This window comes from Aquila chrysaetos, chromosome 25 (genome assembly GCF_900496995.4).
Source record: "Aquila chrysaetos chrysaetos chromosome 25, bAquChr1.4, whole genome shotgun sequence".
NCBI classification, from domain to species: domain Eukaryota; kingdom Metazoa; phylum Chordata; class Aves; order Accipitriformes; family Accipitridae; genus Aquila; species Aquila chrysaetos.
In genome coordinates, this window is record NC_044028.1 from 3973004 (window position 1) to 3989727 (window position 16724).

The 16724-nt window shown below is 44.2% G+C and overlaps 1 long non-coding RNA gene across 7 annotated transcripts; it reads right to left on the reverse strand.

Moving 5' to 3' along the window:
- Positions 1 to 1193: 1193 nt before the first annotated feature.
- Positions 1194 to 16668, reverse strand: LOC115335696. 7 transcript variants are annotated; one of them, XR_003921502.2, is made up of 3 exons: positions 16500 to 16668; positions 8962 to 12130; positions 1194 to 5279 (listed from the first exon to the last, which is right to left on the reverse strand). It is a non-coding gene; the product is annotated as an uncharacterized LOC115335696 (long non-coding RNA). The 7 variants fall into 7 exon arrangements; XR_003921499.2 differs by having other exon boundaries at positions 8962 to 16106; XR_003921504.2 differs by lacking the exon at positions 16500 to 16668 and having other exon boundaries at positions 8962 to 9692; positions 10382 to 16483.
- Between the last annotated feature and the right edge of the window lie 56 nt (positions 16669 to 16724).

Here is a 16724-nt window from a genome sequence, read left to right on the forward strand (position 1 = left end):
TACTGCTTGTTAGCCTCTCTCTGAAATCCCTCCTCCATGCAGTTTGGGGATTACGGCTCCAGCAATAAAACCAGAATTGCCCCACAGGAGAAAAAAAAAGATGCCAAGAGACAGGAAAGGGCCCAATTATCCTGCTGTGTACACAAGCTGGTAGAGGTTGCTAGTTGCACTGAATGTTTCAGAAGATTATGTGCAAAACCTGGAGTGAAGCTACACCCTCTCTTTGACCCTACATAATCATTAGACCTATTAAATCATCATAGCGAGCATGCAACCTACACCTCATCTTGAAAAGGTAACAAGAACTGGTGCTGCACATACTTCTCACGTGTTAACCCGACACCCTCAGAGACATCTTTACCCGTGACTCTGCAGCATAACGCTTCCAACCACAGTCACTCGAGTGTTGCGGCTCTGACACCACCTACTCACCCTAATGCATCAGAGAGACTACGAGCCGTAACAGGACTTCGAAGCCCTCGTCCTTTCTGTGTGAGAAGATCCCAGCACACGCGTGACACCTTCCTGATGCTAATGAGTACGGTTTAATGACCCCACTGTTGAGCATTTCCCACATCAAGGAACGCCTGGATGTCTTGCTAAGACAGGCGTTCCCTGCAGTCTAAATGGCTCTTTTATAAACATAAGAAAGAGTATGAACCAATTAAGCTATATTTTCTCCCATGCTTGGGACAAGCTCCCTGATAATACCTGCGTGGCTTCCTCTTTCCTTCCTTTGAACCCCTCATTAGAACCCTTTGCTTGCAATGTGCACAAGGAAGCCGAGGCTCACTAAACTACTTACGTATCAATACCAATGTCTACCTGATGATTAGTAGGTTGTTTCCCTGAACTCTGCTGCTCTCAAAATCTCCCTCTTAATTTGTTCTAGCTCCTAAGCTGTTTGGAGCAGGGACTTTTTTTTTTTTTGCATTTGTCCAGGAAGGATTGGGGGGGGGTTATGAGGTATTGTAATAAATGGTAATAACTGAGCTAAAGTGAAACCTTTTCAGATGTGAGAAGGTACTCCCGGTGTTAAGAAACAGCCTCATGGATTCGGTGATGATCCTTTTCTACTTCCACTAAGTGTTAATATTCCTTATTGACTTCAGTTGTAAAAGAATTGTACTCTAAATGCTGCACACTTGTCATCTCTTCACAAAGACAATACCCAAGAAAATTCTTACATGCCATGATCAGACATGCTTTTTAATATCACTCTGATTTTAACACCAAACCTACAGTAGACATATTCAAAAGAGTGTCTGACCTAAGAAATGTCATAAGCTGTTTTTAATAACCTTGATCTTAAGATCTACCAGATCTTTAGCAATGAAAAGCCAGCAGAAAATACAGATCTTTTACATTTACTAATCAAACAACTATTTTATCTTCTCAAAAAAAGAAGTACAGAAGTCCTGATGGCATCCTGACATCACCTGCTAAAATGAAGGAGGGAAATAAGTAAGAAAAATGAGTTCTCTTGGATCTTTCTCATCCAGATGCAAAAGGGCCATCAAAGGAAGCTACCAATTAGTTTTAATTCAGAAGCCAGTCTTCAAGCAGATCCTGGTCTCTGACAATCTGCCTTTTCTCTGTAGCCTTAAAATTAGCCAGTCATCCGCACCTAGTTTCCATCACCCTGAATCAAAACAGGACATTAGCTGTGATCATTTAGAAACAAGATTAACCTTGTAGAAGCACATTGACTGGTAGAACTTAACAATATGTGGTATTATCTCCATGTGTCACTATGTGTCTCTGTCATCCTAGAATGTCATCCCAGCAAAAGCAGTGTAAATTCCTTTCTTCCTAAATATGCTGCAAGAGCTCTGGTTTGTATGTTGCTGTAAAATGCAAAATAGTTTTCTAAAGAAAAGTTGCAAAACGTGCTTGAAGCTACGTGCTGAGATGCTGAGGAGAGGCAAATCAAGTAACATACCAGACAGCATGGATATCAGCTGAATTAGGGAAACTAAAACTTTATGGTCAAACATTTACCAATCCCACCCATAGCCTGCTTTGCCAGTAGCAAACAAGAGCAAGGTGTGGTGTCTTTGTTCCTACCATTGTCCTGCCTTCTTAGCCCATGCCACTGGCAAAGGCATTGGGTCTCTTCCTAGGTTCTCAGAGAAAAGATGCACCATCCCCTTCCTTTCTCTGAAGTTTCTCACTGTGGGCTTCCAGAGGGAATCTCAAAACTCATTGCTAGACACTGCCGTTAAAGTAGTATTTTTTAATTTGGCTTTCTTGTGGAGCCAGAGGCATCTCAGCTTCAGAATATGGCCCATTTCATTCATTATTAGCCAAACGGAACCAAATTCCAAGGGTCCGGGTGCCCTGATGTCTGTAGCAGGGCAAAAGCATAAACACATTGACCTTCAAGAGAACTAACCATTGTTTCCAAAAGTAGTAGGCACAGAGAGCCTACTACCCCTACCCTGTGGAAGCCACCTAAACATCCCTCAGAAAAGACAGAAGATTACCAGTGTTTAGTTCAAGGTGGACAGAAGTGAATGGGATGGGTGATTAATGTCCTAACAGCACCTAGTATTTATTCTATGCAATCTGAGTACTTCCAGTTAAACAAACCCCCGGGTATTACTACAGTCTAAATCCAAGTAGAGAGTTATTCTTATTCTGCAACAACCTACTGTTACTAATCTTGGGCTTTTCTCCATGGCTACCAAATCAAAACAGGAGATAAAGATAAAAGATAGAATTTCTGCCAATGAAGTTTAAGTCCATCTCTCTGAAAAAACAGGATACCAAGAAAACAATACATATGTTCAATGTCCTGCGGATTCTGAAATTTTCATGGAGATTTCTGTGCCACTCTTTCTTGCAGAGTCCCCATCTTTACTCAGTGTAGGGTGTGGTGGTGTTTGTCCTATGCAGAAATAACAAGAATTGTGAGTTTGTAAACACAATTGTTTTCTTTTAAGAAACACCTGCGTTTGTTAGTGTTTCCCTCTGAAAGAAATATTTCCTTTGGAAAACCACTAGTTTTTCTCTCTGGCCAGTTCAAGAACAATTGCAACATTCAACTATTCCTGCTCCCTGAGGTTTCATGGCCCCACCACTTGAAGACCCGCTGAGGATGTGAGGATTCTTTGAGACACAACAAACCCACGCGTAGGACACCCGTCTTTGACCACACCTGCTATTAATGGGAGCCGAGGCCCACTGTCACCTCCCAAAGGCAGGAATGTAGAAATTTAAAGATCGACTCTTAGGGGACATTTCCAAGGTATGGACGTTACCTTTCGAACTTGAAGTTCCCCCAAGGTTTTGCTGGCACCTTATTCTCCATAAAGAGGAGTCTCTTTAAGCCAGAAATCCAGTCTGAGGTTTTTGTTGTCAATGAATCATTTTGGAACCAGAGTAAAAATCCACTCTAAAATAGTGTAGAAAAGAATGGCTCTTGAGATTTTTTTAGGCCAGCTCCTGACTTGGGGAGCTTGAGGCAAGCTCTAGAAGAGGGCAATGTCATTAAACCCTTTGCTTTCTAGCTTGTGAAGACACCAGAATCTTTCCTGTGTAGTGTAAAAACTTCAGACTCCACAAACACTTTTTGATTGTTCCAGCCCACACAGTAAAGGTGACACAGCAGCACAGAGCAGCAGTCAAAACAAAATAGGAGTGGAAAATAGTGACAACATTTTGTCATGTAGTAATTGTCAAATCAGGGCCTGCTTGCTACACACACACACACTCGAGAGTTTACAAGTTTGCTGTAGTTTAATTTACTCTTGGGCATAGCTTGGGAATGTTTCTAGAATAAAACCTTTTGGTGCAGCAGATAGCTTGGGAAAGGATTTGCCTCTGGGGGAAGGAAACAGTTTCAATCCCTCCTGTGTCTCTTGGAGGAATTTTTAATTTTAAAGCATTGATGATTATGCTAATTAGTGCTTACCCTCAAATGCCAATGGAATATAAATGTTGATAGTAGCTAAAACATAGTGCAAATGTGCAGCAAACTCTTCCTCCAGAGAGTCATCTACGTTACACAATAGCTCAGCTGGGAAGAAGCAGCATTCTTCACATGGAAAAGCAAAGTAACTGTATCTTGATCCTTGTCATCCCAAGGTGGCACTTCTAGACTCTGCTAGATAGCCATGAATCAATTGTTACTTTATCACTTCGGCATGCTTTTCCACATAATACGTGTTAAAATGTCCAATAGAGTTCTCAGGTAAACATGAACCTTTCCCTTCAATCAGATGTATAAGCAACACCAAGGATTTAGCTAGGATTCCTCACATAAACTTGGATTACAAGTGAAGTGTCTTAAGTTTGATCTTACAAGAGGCTGAAGACCCTGGCTCCAAAAGTGGATTTGAAGGCGGCTATTCAGGAGCCACATGAAGATTCCTCAGTATCTCTCCTGCTTTTCAGGCACCCTAAAAAAGACAAATTCTCCCACAATCTAACAGGAAAGAACTTATAAAACAACTCTGCTTACCAAAACCCACACAGAAAAATTTTTGAAATCCTAAACAGAACACTTTTAAAATTTAAAAATTACTCTATTTTTAAATCTTCAATGATTTTTATTTCCTAGCACAAGCCTTTTTTCATCTAAGCATTATGAACTTCCATCCCAGTAGTACTACCATTACTTAATCCAAAGCCTTTAAAGCACATCAGGTTGTAAGTCTGACTGCTGGGCTTAAAGCTCTGGAGATATAGGTAGAGTCTGTTGCACGATTCTGCCTGAAGCTGATTGCCTTTAGTTCCCAATAAAGTTCATCTGAAATACTTCAGACACCTCACAGTCTGTAGGGAGAACACTGTGTACCTGCTCATTTATCTCGGGGACAAAGTACTGACCTTGCTACAAAACTGAATTGGTTGTATAATGCCAGCTACACCAGCTTCTCTAAAAGTTTTTGTTTTCAGCCCAATCCATTGGTAAGAGCACCTGGTAGGTGCCAGATCAGAGGTTTCCACATGGCTCAGTCCTAGTATAGGGGACAGAGCAGCTTCTTGAATCCACAATACTCAATGACAAAGGGTTAGTTCAGCTGCACAGAACCTTCCTGCCAGAAGGATGCTTGTTAGTCCAAGGAGTGCAAAGATAGGTGGATTTCAATGGATCGAGCTGACTTAGAACTTTGTAATCAACTCCTGAAGTTTTCCCTTGGAATTGTGGACCCCTGTATAGCTCATTTAAATCTACTGACAATAAGCTTCCTTGTCTTTGTGATCTTTTGCAGACTTCTTCAAAGTAGTGCACAGAATTCCAAGGATTCATGTCCCATAGGTTGAAAAGAGTCCTAGAAAAACAGAATGACTGCACTTATTTTCTGAAGATTATTTATTTGTTAGATTTCCCATCAGCACTGTCATAGGCTGAAATCTTGGCCCCAGCTGAACTCAACAGGAGTTTTGCCACTGATTCAAATGGAGCTAAAATGTCACTCCTGGTATTTGTCAAGTCAATTACATCCAGACAATACTTTAACATCTGGCTTCAACTGAACACACAGAAAAGTTCACTCCCTTAGTCTCTGAAGACAACACAGGGCATTGGCTATCACAATAAAAATGAAAAATTTGTTCTTGGCAAGCTGCTTGTAATGAAGACTGGATCTGTCCAGTGACACCATCGGAACCAAATCCCCATTCTTTAGCATATAGTTATTGGGAATAGCATCAACAGATTCTCTGTCATTTTCTGGGAAGAATGTCAAAAGCACCCATCTACTGTTGAAAGTCATTCTGTTGTAAAAACTTTGTTTAGAACAACAGATCCGTCCTCATCTGTGGTTTCCCACCGACGAGGGGGGTTTTCACCCAATTCATCTTCTGTTTCCCAAGCCACTGGAAGGTCCCTTGTTAGGTTAGGTAGCAGCTTTTCTATCTAAACACCTCTCTGACTATGGTGATCAAAGGTAAGGCTGAAGGATAGCTGGTTATAGAAGGACAACTGATGTGAGCTGGTTTCCCTCTCTAAAAACCCAGCTGAGACAAGGCATTATTGTTTTATTGCAAAATATTCAGGCTAGGTCAACCACAAGTGGGGTACATCTTTCCATGGCAGAAAAAAATAAAGCTATAGATTTATTTGATCAGTGATGACTTAATAAATCTATTTGAATGGGAAGAATCATCAGATGATATCTGGAAGAAAAGGGATGTACAAAGAGAGGGGCTTTTATGCTTAAGGTAGACAAGGATCTGCACACTGTTGTTCCCTGCTCCAAGTACTGGTGAGTTACCATACTGCACACCTGTGCAAAACCAGCTTACTCCATTTCATTCCATCCCCTGGGAAGCAAAACCAAAATCAGTCTCCAGTATCTGATGAGCCTTAATTCCCAGCACTTAAATAATTAGCTTCTCAAATGTACGAAAACAACTCTCATTTTCTGGATTAATGAAGGAAGCTGGGTTCCACTGAGAAAGCTATTATGGAGCTGCTAATGCACGGTTTGATTTCATCGCCTGCCACTAAACACAGAGCAATGTGGACTCCTGGGAGAACAAGAATACAAGGAGAGCAATGCTGGAGGGTTAAAGTGGAAGGCAGTGGGGAAAACCCTAGCAATACTTCGTGGTTTTATGCAGAGGGAGGGCTGGTTTTATTTGTGTGTCTGCTGAGTTTTATCTGGGTTTGTGAAGATGCCGTATAACCCAAAAGAGGGCTAAAGCTGAGGGAGATCATCAGGGATGGATAGTTTGCTTTAATCACAGACCGGGCAAAGGCAGTTTCTGAAACAGGATAACAGAAATGTAACACACACAGAAGGCTAAACCTTAGGTAGCCATGCAGCAGCTTCTGCCCAGGTTCTGTAGCTAGAGCAGTAGAGAATGGCAAAGAGCTGTAGTGCAATGTCTTTCACAGTTGAAAGGCTACAGTGGTACTGGAGTGTACTTGTCCTCCCTGTTCATTTGGCTTATGAGTTGATAGGAGACTGCTTGCAAAAAGTCAATCTTTTTCCTGCCTCATATTGGCAGGTACAGGCATATAAACTCTTCAAAACAAACTTCTTTCTTTTATATCTAGGCACAGGACTGGTGATTTCAGTTTTCCTAAGTGGATGGAGAAGGGACTGAGAAAATGTCAGAAACAACTGCAAAGACTGGTTTGCTCTGCACTGCGAGATTTAAACCTAGGCCATATTACATGAACAACTCAACACTTAGGACTGTTCCCTTCTCTTCTCTGCATCACTATTTTGCTGCCTTCCCCTGGACTCAATTTTTTCACACAGGCAGAAGCAAAAGCCCACACTGAACCTCTCTTTGTGGTACATCGAATGGTGAACAGAAAACAACTAGGAAACCAGGGCTTTTGAGATGTAACTACAGCTATTCAACAAATGCAAAGTCATGCAACTTCTCAGACAAGCTGGAAAGATGGAAATGGAGATGGAAAGGCCTAGAGTGTGGATTTCCTTAGATTCTTCAACCATCAAAAAGCCCTTCAGTATGTGTCATTCTCTCCCACCCATTAGTACATCCAGATTAGTGGACCTGCAGTTCTGGATGTGGATTTGGGTCTAAATAGCTTCTTACACTGAAATTCTTCTAACTGCAGTACTGTCAATATGCCCTCAAGCACGTAACATCTGTCACGTGCAAAACAAACATCATCTGCAAAACAAAACGAAACAAAACAAAACAAAACTTTTGACCTCTGTAAGAAAAGCCAGAAATTGTAATGGAAGCCCTGAGTTAATAAAGAAACCTTGGTGCAGACATGCAGCAGGAGTTGAGAGATTAATGAGGAAATCAATGGAACTGTGATGGCTTATGCAGCAAAGTTTGTGCTTCATAGCCCAATTTTCAGAGATGGGGACCAAGAACACTAGGGACCTGCAGATGGTTAAGAGCCTCAGTACCTTCCCAAATCAGGAGCAGTTTTCTAGAGGTGGACATTCAAAATTAAGCACCTTTGAAAATGCAGAGATGCTGCTTCTTATGTCAGGGCTTGTTGGACCACTGAGTTCAGAGGAGTTACACCCCCTGTAATTTAGCTGAAGCAATCAGGAAATAATTATGTACAGTGGAGAGTTAAAAGACAGTAATTAAACTGTACAAATAAATAACTGAAGTGACTAAAAAAGTCCACTCAAAACCTACTTTTGGAGCACTATTTAATGTAAATGAATCACTTAGTGGACAATGCAACAATCATCTGTTCAGCTTCTATTCATTATCAAAAACAATACAAAAGGATTGGCAGGGAACAGCCATGTGCCAGAGGGAGCCCTTTAGGAAATACCACAGAATCTGGACTGGCTTTTGTCTGTTCTTCTATTGTGTTCTGACAATGCTTCGCTAATGAATGTCCAACGTCATTTTGGTTGTCCTTTCTTCCCCCCCCAAACAAATCAGTAGTAACCTTGGCCTTTCAGAATGAACTGAAATGCTTGTTCATGTTAGGAAGACTTCCACACATTATGTATCAGTTTTGCCAAGGTCTAAGAGGCTGCGGATGTGTGGTCTCAGGCACCCTGGGAAATCCCACTGTAGCTGATGAAGCAAAATCCTTTGATTTGGGCAAAAATCCATTACGTTTTAAAGAAATCATCACCTATCTTTGAAATTTCAAATGCTTACTGAATTCAGTACTTCAATGAGTTGTATACTAAGTAAATTCATCTTCTGTTACTCAATTTGAAATGACACTAACCTCATTCTAAGAAATAAGTTACTTGTCAATAGGGAGTATTTGTACTGATCATGCCCAGCATTATCTTGGGAGTCTCCGCAGGAAACTGCAAGCTAAAGGGAATCCCCATTAGGGATCTGGGGAGGTAAACACGCCAGGCAGACACCTATCCTAGAAGAAACAGAGGCTAAGACGACAGTATCAAGAGCAAAAATACTGTCATGCTTCAGAACTGACGGTCCACTGGCATTCACATCTCTTAGAGTTACTGGTTCGGAATATTTGAAAGTTCAAACTTGATGGCATAGCAGGGACCTGTGGGGGTACCCTTTTCTTACCTGGTACCTTGGTTCAGTCCTGCGTTGCTGCTGCAACTTACAGCTCCTGCAGTGTTGCTGGTTCAACTCTTTGCAGACCTGCAGTGTAAGCCAAATCACTGAAACAGTCTGAGTTAAAGAAAAAAGGGGGAAAAAAAAAAGAGAAAAGAGTGGGGCAGATAGGCAGGCTTTTCTGCTGAGAAAAAGGCATGTGGAATGGCACCCAGATTTGACTTCTCAAGGTTGTCTCTGAGGCCGTGAAGTACAGGGCTTGTTTTATTTTGTCTTAAACAAAATCTTAGACTCTGCAGCAAATTTCTGCAGCCAGAGATTATTTTTGTCAAATCCTGTGACGACAGAATATGTGGGTTTCTAGTAAACACTGTCTAAAATTTGAGATATAAAAGCACACTTCATAAAATCTTGCTACTAGCTCAGTCTTCCAAATATAATAGACAGAGATGGCATCAACCCTCCCTAGGGCTTGTGCTTGCAAAATCCCCACCAAGTTAGCTGCATAGCTTGGCTTGCAATTTGGGAGTTTTACTCACAGCATGTATTTGGAATGCCACTGAAGGTGGGACTCGAGGGGAGGGCTGCCAGCCCATAGTGGGACTATTTATGATATTACTATTTCCAGCTTCTTCCTGTCCTTCAGCTGGAGATCATTACTGTTGAAGCAGAGGCTGCAAAATGGGTGGCATATCTTCTCCATGGCCACCACAGTTCAGCGCTTGCAGTAGTAATGCAACCTGAAATAGTTGGCAGTTTATAGTAATACACTGGGCTGAGAATGGTGACGCACGGTCCGGCCGTCCACCTCGAGTACTGGATAGAGACCTCTGACAGCAGGCTGGGGCAGCGACATCGAAAATCCGTCCACCTGGAACTGCCAGAGCTCTCTGGGAGACACCATTAGTATCGCAACTACTGTGGTACTTTAGTTCAAGATACACGATTCCTAGTACCTACTAGGCAGAGCTGCTATGTAGAGTCATGAAAATGGGTGGTTATAATACCCTGGAGCAGGAATCCAGAATGTTGCCCTTTGACTAAATATTTTTACCACTGGACAGGGGTTGGGCAGGGAGGGACAACTACTCAGCTTCTGATAAACAATAGTTCATTTCGCAAGACCATTGCCACCATTTGCACTAATTGACACTTTTTTAATAGCAATCTCTGTTAAAAGACAAAAGATCTCAAGTATCCTTTTAAAAAGAAAAAAAACCCTGATTATGTTAACACACAGTATATTAAAGGCATCATCCTAATATTGGGATACACTGAGAAGAAACCAGAATAATTAACCCCCTTTGTTTAACAAACTTCCCCAAAAACGTATTCAGTAGAATTCTGTTCCTCCCTGCTCTGGTAAAGAATTTTTTTTTGTTAGTCCCTCGAGTGGTTGCTTAAGTCAGGTCTCACTGTAATTACATACCTCACAGCAGTGCGGGGAGACTTAATTAAGAGAGTCACTGTAGGTGTGTTGTCAGACAGATACAACCTAGTCCTGCTGGAGGAGGCACTAGGATCCAGCTGCAGTGGGCATGTTAAGGAAGACAATTAAAGTTTGCAGAGGGTTTTGAGATCCTCCTGCAAAAAGCGACATGGACACACCCAGCAGCCTTTATTCAAAGCCCCTCAATTCCATCAACAGGGAGTCTGTGGTTTTAAAAATCTCTCTGTACTCACCAGGAGACGCTCTGCCACACCGCAAGATTTCATATTCTCCCCCCCGCTCCCCCCCTCCCTTTCAAAAAGTGTGACTCACCAGTTTCAAACGGTGACATTTCATTCCCAAACTATTCCGGGAGCAGCTGGCTCCATAACACATGGGGATGTGGGGAAAAGGGAGGAGGGAGGGAAGAGCCAGATTGCAAAGTGAAAACCACTCATTCTCTCCCCCACACAGGTATGTTGCTTTTAAATTTCAGAACCACATAATTTGGGACATGCTGGCAAATTCCATCGGAGGAAAACAATAAAACAAACACATTTCAGGAAAAAAAAAAAATCTGCACGCACCAGTGATGCAATTCTCTCTCAGCCAGGAGGGACTGGGAGAGTGGCTTGCTCTCCAGATCTGATAGATGTGAGGAAATGCACTGTCCCCACTTCTCAATCTTCTACGAGTTTGAACCCTGCAGTTCTGGGCTGCTCCTTCAAACAGTTTCTCTGTGATGCAGACCCAGGGTTTAGTCATCAGCAATATCTTACTGATGATGAACAACTATATGTGCAGTGGGAAGATGACAACAGGGGAATGACAAAGAAATCACTGTCAGCTCCCAGTCCCGAGAGGAGTTTTGTGTCACACTGCAGTTTAGCATGGCTCGTGTCCCTGCTGTGGGGACATCACTGCCATAAGCGTAACATCCAGCACGCGAGGACAGGGCTGCTGCGGGCACCGGCCTTGCGGGCTTGTCAGCACACACATGAAATTGCTGCCACTGGTGCAGTGCCAGAGGCAGAAGCATAATCTCTCTTGGCCTCAGACTATAAATCTGTGCATGGCTGATTGGCGTCATAGCAGCAATCCAGCCCCATTCATTAACGTTTGTAAAATTCCATGGGGAGGGAGCTGTACGTGATGTAACCTCGCAGCCTCCCCGATGGGAGCGTCTGGATGCACGTTTGCAGCGTGCGAGGCAGCCTGGCACGAAGGCACGGGCGCAGCGGGCTGCAGGTAGCCCTGCGAGCGCGCGAATGTGAACAAACACCATCGCTGCCGACCAGCGCCAGAGGGGCGAGAGCCTCGGGTCAGACTCGGAAGGGGCCCAGCACAGGACGGTTATCGTCTGTGTGTGTGCCAGGTTGGGGTGCTGGGGGCAGGCAGCCCCATTTGCCCTGCACACGCTGTCACGGATGATGACAGCACACCACCACACACCCTGCTGTGCCTCATACTGTACGAGCTCATAACCCGATCCCCGTGCGTGTCTGCACAGGAAATGTTTGATTACAATTTCATTCATCTCCTCTGCTGCCTTTATAAAAAGGAAGGCTGTTTTTGTGGCTTTTTCTACCCAGCAGCGGCTTGGGACCTTGCATTGGCAGATTCAAGCCTGTTCCCGTTCTTTACCTGGGGAAGCCTTACCGAGATCAGTGCTCGTTCAAGGAAGAGGAGGCTGGCTCTCTGCTTGATACTGGCATGCAGCAGCAATGACCTTGGCTAGGTAACCATCTCCTGAATACAAAGACGGATATAAAAGCAGCAATTCCCTTTTTAAAAAAAAAAAAAACAACCAATCTTCTGCTAAGGTAGGGAAAGGCAGTGGTTTGTTAAATAAATGCATCTGTCAGAGCTGGATTTTTTTTCCCAGCTTCCCTAAATGCCCTTCACCAGCAGAGAGGGGGAGGGGACCTGCTCTTTGAAGCCTTTTCCTTATGGGAATAGAAAACACGGAAAGAATTCAATTCTCTGCCACAGCCCAGCAGCACTGATACACGCTTCAAAAACCAAAGTCCAGAAGACAAGCTGGCTGGTGGGTGCGGGTGGCTTGGAGCTTGTATTACCACCAGATTAGCCTTGCTCAATATCCAGCATTACTGAGTGTCCCCCGTAGTGTTGAAGCACAGAAAGAAGAGGGGAAGGAATGGAGACTGGGGAAGAAAAATTAGGAAATTCTGTGCAGAAAGGAGCTGCCGTTATTCAAATCTTTGATCAAAAGCACCATCTAGTGAAGAAAAGGATCACTGCAGCTGGCATTGCTCTCGGGCAGCTGCATCAACGACAAATGGAATTTGACTTTCACCACAGGTTTGCCTACTAAAAAAAACAAATATCACCATATGCACAGCCCGCGCTGTATCTGAGTGAACAAGAACACGTCCAAAAATTGCCACCCTCTGTGTAAATATTTCTCCAGTGGAAACGTGTTCTCTTCCTCCCATCATCGCCCACCAGAGAATCTCAGCCACCCTGAAACCCGCAGGGAACGAGGCACCACAGGAAGAGAATGATTTCCATGTTATAATCTGGGAGCTAAGGAAAAGAAAAGGTAAGTGACCGGTCCAAGGTCATGCAGGAAGCCAGAGGCAGATCCGGGAATAGAGATCGGCCACCCTGGACCCAGGGATGCCTGAACAATAGCACAGCCTCTCCCTCTGTTGTCATTTAACTCTTTCCTAACCCACCAAAAAGCAGAAGAGGGATAAGCTAGACACTTCTCTGCATATGTGCCTGCTGCCTTACAGCTCTCGGGGGCCCAGCCCTCAGACCTCACCTGCTTTTACCATTCTAAAACAATGAGGGAAGGCAGCAGGGAAAGATGGGGTTGGACATCCTGAGGTCAGTGAAGCTGCAGGTAGGAGATATTTCTATACACCCGGCCTGAGCTGTCCACTCAGCAATTAAAGCAATGGAAATGGTACCTCAGCTTTGCCATGTCCCTATTTCTGTGTGTCACAAAACATCACTATCTCCCCTGGAGGCGTTCAACTCGGTTAAAATGGTTGTGGTGTTTGTTTGAGGATCTTTAGCTGCAGGAAGAGAGGATATTGCTCCCTCTTCCTCAGCTTTTGGGTTAGCTGCAAAGATCAGGGATTTGTAGCACGATGATACATCAGAAATGCAGTCTCACCGAGTCTACACTGTTTTCATACTGAGCTTGGAAATGCTGCAGTGCAGGGTCTGGAGAAGACAGTCATTATAAACAACTGGAACCTCATAGAAACTAACTTAAAAAACCAGACTCAGGTGGTGCAAAAACCTGTGAGTGCAGTGAACTGAACCTAGAGCAAAATTCTCCCAGAGAGAAGAGCTGAGAGAAGTAGAGACCAGGTGTCCAGCGAGAGTTCTCCGAAAGGAGCTTGACGTCCTCGAGTCAGAGCCCAGTTCCAAACCAGAACTATAACTGGTGCAAAAATCAAGACCATCTTCTCCGGTCCACTGCCTGGAAGGGACACAGATGACTGATCTGCACAGAGCTGCAGGGGCAAAGAATGGAAAAGCCCCAAGAAGCCCTTCTTTCTCTGTTTTCCACCATAGGTCTCCGTTTCTTCCTTTAACGGCCTAGTCTGTTTTCAATCACTCCTATAAACCCAATCTATGCAAGCAGTGAGGGGAGGAGGAGAGTCTGCACTCTTGCATCAGAGACTGAGACAAGAAAATCTTTAATCATGCCACAGCCCTTTGAACATTTAAATTTTCCAGCCAAAGGCACTGTGAAATTGGGAGCTTTCAGTTAAACTAGTTCAAGGATGTTTTCCCTGGGGAAGGTTTTTGTTACCCTGTGGGGATTTTTGCACATATCTTTGCGTGTAGGGTAAGCAACCAAAGGTTTTCTTAAGAGAGAAGCTACATCTTATACTCCTTGAAAAAAAGTGACAAATGAGAGCCTGAAAGAACTAGAGCACAAAATTGTTGCCCTAGAGAATAGGGTTAAAAGGCTGTAGATCTGCATTCAGTGATGCTTGCAGTAAAGCAGATGTCACCCAACACAAGTGCAAATAGTTCCTTGAGTTTGGAGATGTTTTTCTCCCCTCAAAAATGAGCTCTTACACTTCAGGAGGGCAGCGATAGAACAGCAGGATGTTTGTCAAGGAAGTGTTAAAATGCTAAAAGGATTCCAGCCCCTTGCAGTTCTGGCCTGACACAGTGAGAAAGAAAAGAGGAGACATTGAGTGCTAATAAAAACAACAGGCGTAGTTTTGGAAGACTATATCAACATTTACCAGTTGGGCCTGTATGGTCTCCAAAACAGAAGTCCTAGATTCAGGAGAGATTCCCCTCTAATGTTTCTGAGAACAAAGGCATGTCCACCTAAGTCAGTCACCTAACTGCCATCCAACCTGCAGTGTGTGAATCAGCAGGTTTAAATCAAAGGTGAATTTGTTGCTAATTACACTAGGTTAACCTAAGAAATTAGAATCCCAAAGTCAAGCCTTAGTTCAATGAATTTCCTTCTCCAGTTGCAACTCCAGCCTAACCCTTTGCTATATGACTCGCTAGTCATACAGTCACTGCAGGGCACTTGGTTTCAATCAACTTTGCCAGCACGTGCCAGGCTGGTGACAGACTATTCCCTGTTAAAATAAAAAGGCTAGCAGATAGTAGGTAAATGACCACAGGAGATTGGATGGAGCTCAGATGGAGCTCTCAGGCAGCTGCTGTTGAAGAAGGAGAATGCATTAGGCTACAGCTCATCCTGCCCCACTTTGGTGGGGAAGATGGTCTAAAATGGCTTTTTCCAGCTCTGATTTTCAGAAGACTGAACTGACAACGACTTCCAGTAAGGTTGCCATGCCATAAATTACCTTCTTTGTTTTTTTGTTTTTCAATATCATTTGTGTAAATAAAATTATCGATTCTTTCCTTTCATTTTGCATTGGTCCCGAAGCCAGAAAAGTGCATTACAATCAGACCTTTTGGAATGTGATTTTTTAGGAAGATCTTGAATTCTTTTCTCCTTTTTCCTGAAATACCGATCCCTTACTAATGGCAAACTTACTGAAATGAATTCCCAGCTTCAGTGTATTTTCCATAAGAGAAGAGAGGAGCAGAACACTGTTGTCATAATAACTTATGATAAAACTGTCTTTCAAATAGCTGTCATAAAAAGCTATCCTTTATTTTGCTGCTGTTCACAGGGAAAGACATCTCGGATTAACTGCCTTTGTCTCTGGATAACGCTAAAGTATTTCCAACTGCCTCCATAAATATATCTTCTGCTCACACACACCATAACAAATAGGTGGAAAACCTCCCTGTGCTGGGATGAAGCCGTGCACCCTTTCCTTCCTCAGGGCAAAAAAAGCTCCTTACACCACTGAGTCCACTGGGACTTTGGGCTTTTGGGATCACCTGGAGCCTCCGGTTTCCAAAGGCCTGGTCAGAGTTGTGCTACAGCCTGGTCATGTTCTATTGCCCCTTATCAGTGCCATTACCTCAACTAGGAGATTTAAAGCCCCAGAACCTGTAGCGCACTCAGGCCCCATTTCATCACCGACAAGCTGAAATGCTTCCCTACCACTGCTGTGGTCTGTGAGCATCACTGTACAGAGCTCGTTTAAAAACGGAGAAATCAGATTTCCCCTGATCACAGCTTTGAAAGGGATTCTGCAGAAATGCCTCTTTTTCTCCTTCTACAGGAATTCACCCACTGTTCCTCACAGTCACGCATTGCAGACAGTCCTGTCACATGCAGTTTGCCCATCTTCAACTTTCACGCGGGGACATCGAAGAAGAGAACAGAACTTAGGTCAGCGTCATCAGCAACGTGCACATAAAATAACGACCACTGCAAATGGGAAGTCTTCCAAGCTCGTCAGAGACCCTGCTTGGGGGTCAAATTGGTAATCACAGAAGGCTCCCCCAAAACAACCCGCAGACACAGCCCGCCCAGCTCAGCCGCGTAGGAACAGCCAAATTTCCGTGTCTTGAATCTGAGGGTAAAAATTAGCCTCAACTGCAGGTGTCTGGTGAAGCCAAGCTGCACCCCCCTACCCCCTTCTCCCCCTCTACCCCTTCCCGGCCCTCCCTGCCCCCTTCAGCAAACCCCACCCAGCAGCTCGGCCCGAGGCGACCCTGGAAGGAGACACGGGATAAGCAATACCCATAACGAAGGGCTGGAGTCCCAGGTTCACGGTGGAAAAGCCTCGGCCTCAGCGATGTGGGGTGGTGAGGGAGGGCGCGGGGGGGGGAAGGCAGGACCTCCCGGCCGGGCGGGAGGCCGCAGACCCGCCATTGGGGATTGGGGGCGGAACCCTGGGCCGGGAGCTCCGCTCTCCGCCCGGGCGGTACCTGCGGACGGACCGGCGAGAGTAAACGGCTTTCCGTC